A 7,011-nucleotide genomic window follows, 5' to 3' on the forward strand; every position below is an offset into this window, starting at 1 on the left:
GGCGGTCAAGGTGGGAGGATTGCTTGAGCTCAGGAGTTTGAGACCAGCCTGAGCAAGAGCGAGACCCCCTCTCTACTATAAATAGAAAGAAATTAGCCAAACAACTAAAAATAGAAAAAATTAGCCGGGCACAGTGTCACGTGCCTGTAGTCCCAGCTACTCGGGAGGCTGAGGCAGGAGGATCAGTTGAGCCCAGGAGTTTGAGGTTGCTATGAGCTAGGCTGATGCCACGGCACTCTAGCCCAGGCAACAGAGTGAGACTCTGTCTCAAAAAAAGAAAAAAACAAGCTAACGACCTGAATAGACATTTTTCCAAAGAAGACATACAAATGGCCAGCAGGTATATGAAAAGGCACTCAATGTCACTAGTCACCAGGGAAATGCAATCAAAACCACAATGAGATATTATCCCACACCTGTTAGGATGGCTATTCTCAAAAAGTCAAGATAACAAGTGTTGGTGAGGATGTAGAGAAAAGAAAACACTTATCCATTGGTGGGAATATAAGTTGGTACAGCCATTATGGAAAACAGTATGGAGTTTCCTCAAAAAAATTAAAAATGGAACTACCATGTGACCCAGCAATCCCACTTCTGAGTATATACCAAAGAAAATGAAGTCAGTACCTCAAGAGGTATCTGAACTCCCGTGTTCATCACAGCATTACTCACAACAGCCAAGACATGGAAACAACCTAAGTATCTAAGACATGGAATTCAACCCAAGTCAAAGGATGAATGGATAAAAAAAATGTGGTGTGTATATACAACAATATTAGTCTTCAAGAAAGGAAATCTTGCCACTTGCAACATGGATGAACCTGGAAGACATACTAAAGTGAAATAAGTCAGACACAGGAAGATGAATACTGGGTGATCTCACTTACACAGTATGTAGAATTTCAAAAAAGTTGAATTCAAAGAAAGTAGATGGGTGGTTACCAGGGGTCAGATGGTGGTGGAAATGGAAAGATAATGGCCAAAGGGTACATAGTTATGGCTATAAGATGAATAAGTTCTGGAGGCCTAAAGCCCAGCATGGTGACGATAGTTAAGAATAATGTATAGGCCGGGCGCGGTGGCTCACGCCTGTAATCCTAGCACTCTGGGAGGCCGAGGCGGGCGGATTGCTCAAGGTCAGGAGTTCGAAACCAGCCTGAGTGAGACCCCGTCTCTACCAAAAATAGAAAGAAATTAATTGACCAACTAAAAATATATATACAAAAAATTAGCCGGGCATGGTGGCACATGCCTGTAGTCCCAGCTACTCGGGAGGCTGAGGCAGGAGGATCACTAAGCCCAGGAGATTGAGGTTGCTGTGAGCCAGGCTGATGCCATGGCACTCACTCTAGCCTGGGCAACAAAGTGAGACTCTGTCTCAAAAAAAAAAAAGAATAATGTATAGTTGAAATTGCTAAGAGAGTAGATGTTAGTTATTCTTACTATACCAAAATAAAAAGTAACCATGTGAGGTGATTTATATGTTAATTAGCTTGGTTGCGGTAATCATTTCATAATATGTACAAAACATCACCTTGTACAATTTTTATTTGTCGATTATATCTCAGCAAATCCGGTGCCGAGGCGTGGTGGGGAAGATGATCCTGCAGACAGAAATGGAAGGGTCAGGAAAAGAATATGGGTAGGGAAGGTGATTTATTTGGCATAGATAAATTTGAACTTGTGGACATCCAAGTGGAAATGTCCGTGAGGCAGTTAAGGATACTGGCCTGGAACCCACAGAGAGGCCGAAAGACTGGCACTAGTTGGTGTGATCATGCCCGTCCTGGTCATGGTTGGAGTAGGTGAATTCTCCTAGGAATAGTCAGGAGGTGATGAAGACAGGCGACACCTTGGACATTGACAGTGCTGCAAGCTGAGTGCCATCACTTCTCACTGCTACCTTTTCTCCATCTGTGAGCTGTGAGCAGTCTTTGTTAACTCCCTTCCCAGGGTTTAGGGATGGTTGTGTTGGATTGGAGGAATCAACCAGCTCTTGGAGTCTGGGTTTTTCCTTTAGTGAAGACAATGTGATCCCCTTCTACCTCCCACAGGGCTTCCCAGTGTAAAAACTGCATTCACAAGTGAGCCCCTTTTTTCTCTTGTAATTATGCTAACCTTGTGAAGTAGGTAAGGACCGATATAATTATCCCCATTTTACAAATGAAGAAGCGAAGGCACAGGGAGTTTGAAATTTGCTGACGGTCACCTAGGTAGTAAATTACAGAGCTCGGAGGCAGACATTCTTGACTACAAGTTCAGTGCTCTTTTTGTTATACCTTGGGGCCTCTCTTTTCAGCATCACAGTATTTGTCAGTGGTTTAGATAGATGAAACCGCATCTCCAATGTGACAAGAACAAGTTTTCTATGCATTTTATTGGTGTCTAGCAAAACAGCAAGTGTTAGTCTTTTGGCTTTTTTCTTTGGTTTAAACTGGACATCAAGTTGTACGTCTTTATTGTTTTAGTAGCAGAAATTCACCTAAGCTTAGCTCTTAACATTCTTCAAAGTAGAGAAGAAGATGAAATTCTGGAGCAAAGAAATATATATACACTTGAGAAAATGAAGACAGGGAGCATCCTCTTTAACCATGGACCTATCTCCAAGCAGGCTAGGCCGTCTCTGGGATTGTAGAGAGAGTAACCAAAGACACACAGCTCTCTGTCCCATCCCGTCTTATAGAGTGGTGGAGCAGAGAGACCCAGCAGGTTGGAAGTAAAAGTTTAAAAAAAAAAAAAAAAAGACGACTGGGAGAAGCTTCCTTTAACTTCCAGGCAGGGTCTTCAAAGAGCAATACTCTTGTGCTCCTGTGGTCAGTAGAAGCAGGGTCTGTCTTTAGACTTGCGTGGCTGACTTTCATGAGTTGACAGCACTGGAAACGCCCAGCATAGAGTAAGTGCTGAAAAATTGTTGTGAAACTCCCAGCTGCTATAGTGTAGCCCTTGATGGAAATGGGTTTTTGTTGGGGGTATGGAAGAACCATCAGTGTTACCATCCCAGCACTGCCAGTTCTTACTGTCTTTAACATACGCAGGGGAGAAAGAAAAGGCTACTTCTCAAAATATAACTAAAATCACAGGGGCAAATAAGCATTTGGGATAAAAAGGCCATCAGATTTCATTTCCAGGAAGAGAAAGAACTTCCTTTTCTGTCTCCTGAGACTTTTTTGTTTTCATAGTTTCTCAGTTTCATTACATACGTTGTCCCTTCAGGGTTATCACATGGTGCTTCTAAAACCTAATCTGTCATACGGTTAGTGTCCTCCTTCAGTTACCAACAAACTGGTTGTGGCTGAGACAGGTACACAGGGCAGATCATTTGGGGTGGGCTAGAGGGAACTGACCTTGGAGATTGCATTCCAGGTTCTCTTGGCTCTAGTAAGCATAGTGCTGCACCTGTCCACTAAAAAGTGAACTAGAAGTTCAAGTCTTAAGTTATTTCCTTTCTAAGAGACAGTGTTAGTTGAACTACTCAGTGAATAAATGAGCAAACGGAGGGAAGATGTTAGCTGGAGCTGCAGTGAAGAGAGAGGTAGAATAGGATTCTCACCCTGGATGGGGGAAGAGTCTTCATTCAGTGGCCACCTGTATATGGACCTTGAGCTGAAGTATCAGGCCAAGGCCTGGAAGCCCTATTCTGAACTTTCCACCTGCCTGCACATGTTGACTATGGCCAGTTCCACTCATTACCTAATAAATGAGTAACAAGAATCCCTCTGCCTCATCTCAAAATACCAAATAATGGTATTTATTAAAATAAAGGCAATTTGTCCTAATAAAACAGCCTCCCACAGATACTTGGTGATCCCTGTACCACCCAAGTGTCTGCACTGGCATTATGACAATAATATGGATAATAATGCACTTGCTCAAAACATATATGAACACTCATTAGGATGGCTATTATTAAAAAGACAAAATAATGAGCCAAGTGTGGTGGCTCCCACCTGTAATCCCTGGTACTTAGAACGCGAAGGTGCTTGAGGCTAGGAGTTTGAGAGCAACCTGCACAACATAAGATCCTGCCCCCAAGAAAACAAATAAAAAATAAGGCATGGTGGTGCATGCCTGTAGTCCTACCTACTTGGGAGTCTGAGGTGGCAGGATTGCTTGATCCCGGGGGGTTCAAGGTTGCAGTGAGCTATGATTGCGCCACTACACTCCAGCCTGGGCAACAGAGCAAGACCTTGGCACGCTCTCTCTTTTTTCCTAGTCTCTTAAATAAAATAAAATAATGAGGGTTGGCAAGGATGTGGAGAAATTGGAACACTTGTGCATTACTGGTGGGAGTGTAAAATGGTACAGCCGCTATGGGAATCCGTATGGTGATTCTTCAAAAAATTGAACAGAATTGCCATATCATCTAGCAATTCCACTTCTGGGTATATACCCAAAATAAGAAAAGGCAGGGACTCAAACAGATATTTGTACTACCATGTGTGTAGCAGCCCCATTCACAATAGCCATAGAGTGGAAGCAACCCAAGCGTCCATTGATGGATGAATGGATAAACAAAATGTGACATGTACATACAATGAAATATTTTTCCACTATTAGGCCGGGCATGGTGGCTCACGCCTGTAAGGCCGAGGCGGGAGGATTGCTCAAGGTCAGGAGTTCAAAACCAGCCTGAGCAAAAGCAAGACCCCATCTCTACTGAAAATAGAAATTAATTGACCAACTGAAATATATAGAAAAAAAATTAGCCAGGTATGGTGGTGCATGCATGTAGTCCCAGCTACTCTGGAGGCTGCGGCAGGAGGATCGCTTGAGCCCAGGAATTTGAGGTTGCTGTGAGCTAGGCTGACACCACGGCACTCTAGCCTGGGCAAGAGAGTGAAACTCTGTCTCAAAAAAAAAAAAAAAAGGGAAAGAAATATTATTTCACTTTTAAAAGAAAGGAAAGTTTGACACTTGCTACAAGGTGGATGAACCTGGAAGACATTATGCTAAATAAAATAAGCCAGTCACAAAAGGACAAAACTGTATGATTCCACTTACATGAGGTTTCTAGAGGATTCAAATTTACAGAGACAGAAAGTAGAGTGATGGTTGTCAGGAGTTGAGGGGACTGAAGGGGAAATGAAGAGTTAATGTTTAATGGGTACAAAGTTTCTGTCAGGGAAGATGCAAAAGTTCTGGAGATGAATGGTTGCACAACATGAATGTACTTAATGCCATGGAACTGAACATATAAAAACAGTTAAGGCTGGGTGCAGTGGCTTACACCTGTAATCCCAGCACTTTGGGAGGCCAAGGCAAGAGAATTGCTTGAACCCAGGAACTGGAGACTAGCCTAGGCAACAGAGTGAGACCTTGTCTCTACAAAAAAAAAAAAAAAATTTAATTAGGGTGCCCTGGCACGCTGCTATAGCCCTAGCTACTTGGGAGACTGAGCTGGGAGGATGACTTGTGCCCAGGAGTTTAAAACAGCAGTGAGCTATTATCTTGCCACTGCACTCCAGCCTAGGCAACAGAGTGAGACTGTCTCTTAAAACTTTTTTTTTTTCAAATTAAAAAATAGGGCACGGGGCGCTGGCTCACGCCTGTAATCCTAGCACTCTGGGAGGCTGAGGCAGGAGGATCGTTCAAGGTCAAGAGTTCAAGACCAGCCTGAGCAAGAGCAAGACCCCTGTCTCTACTAAAAATAAAAAGATTAATTGGCCAACTAAAAATATATCGAAAAAATTATCTGGACATGGTGGTCCATGCCTGCAGTCCCAGCTACTCGGAAGGCTGAAGCAGAAGGATCGCTCGAGCCCAGGAGTTTGAGGTTGCTGTGAGCTAGGCTGACGCCACAACACTCACTCTAGCCTGGGCAACAAAGCGAGACTCTGTCTCAAAAAAAAATAAAAAATAAAAATAAGTTTTATATAAAGTTAAAATGGTAAAATTTATATTATATATATTTTTAACCACAATTAAAAAACATTCAGGGAAGAGAGAGTGGAGTAACATTGAAGAGACAAAAGATAACTTGTTTAATGCCTTCCTGGTAGACTGTGCTATTCTCTTCCCTTACAGAAGACAGATTTTACAAAGGGAGACTTTCAGGAGGCAGATAGTGGTTGCTTTTTGTTGTTGTTGTTTGGGGAGGGTATCTTCAATTGGTCATTAACACTTTGCCTGTGGCAGGGGATTGAAGTCTATTTACAATAGTGGGGTAAGTCTTAGCTTGCGCCCATAGGGAGCCTGAGCTCTGCCTCTGAGAGTTGCAGGCATCCAACAAATGTTTATAGAATATGTTAAATAGAATGGTATGAGTCACCCTCAGTTATATGACTTGAAAGTCTTGAGCCAGCCCTGTTCATGTCTACCTAGCGATGGGATCATCTTTTAAAAATTGAATTTAACAGACTCTTACAGTGTTTATTGTGAGCCAGAGACTGTCCCAAAGGCTTTTGATATATCAACTCAACTAATCCTAATTACTCTATGAAGCAGGTACTACTGTTTCCCATTTCACAGATGAGAAAACTGAGGCACAGAGAGGGAAAAATCATACAGCTACTAAGTGCTGGACCTGGGGTTGCAACCCAAACATCTTGTTGTCCCAGAGCTCACATGTTCCTAATCATTCCACACCTGACTCCCTCTCCTTGAAATAGTCATGTCGCGGGAACTGGGACTTTAATGACCCTGGAGCCTATCTCAAGGTTCAGAATGGAGAATGGGAAATGAGGGTAAAGATATTTCTTGATTATGATTGTGGCTCTCTACTCCAGCAGTATGGTTGGGCCCTTGAGGGCTGCTGCAGCCAGGGTAAGGGGTTTGTAGGTTTAAGGTCAAATTTTTTGAACTTAAGGAATTTCCCTCCAATTCTGTAGCAGCCCCTTAGTGACGAATCTGATGCCTAGCCCACGGGTTTTGCTATCAGTGAATTTTCTAGGTGATCAAGGCAAGCGAAACGAAACGCCATTAAACTAACATTGAGTGCCGCTAAACCCAATATAAATCTTTTTTTTCTAGCCGTTCCAAGATACGACCTGAGACGAATCTGCAACTCTGGAG

Source organism: Microcebus murinus, chromosome 23 (genome assembly GCF_040939455.1).
Source record: "Microcebus murinus isolate Inina chromosome 23, M.murinus_Inina_mat1.0, whole genome shotgun sequence".
Classification (NCBI taxonomy): domain Eukaryota; kingdom Metazoa; phylum Chordata; class Mammalia; order Primates; family Cheirogaleidae; genus Microcebus; species Microcebus murinus.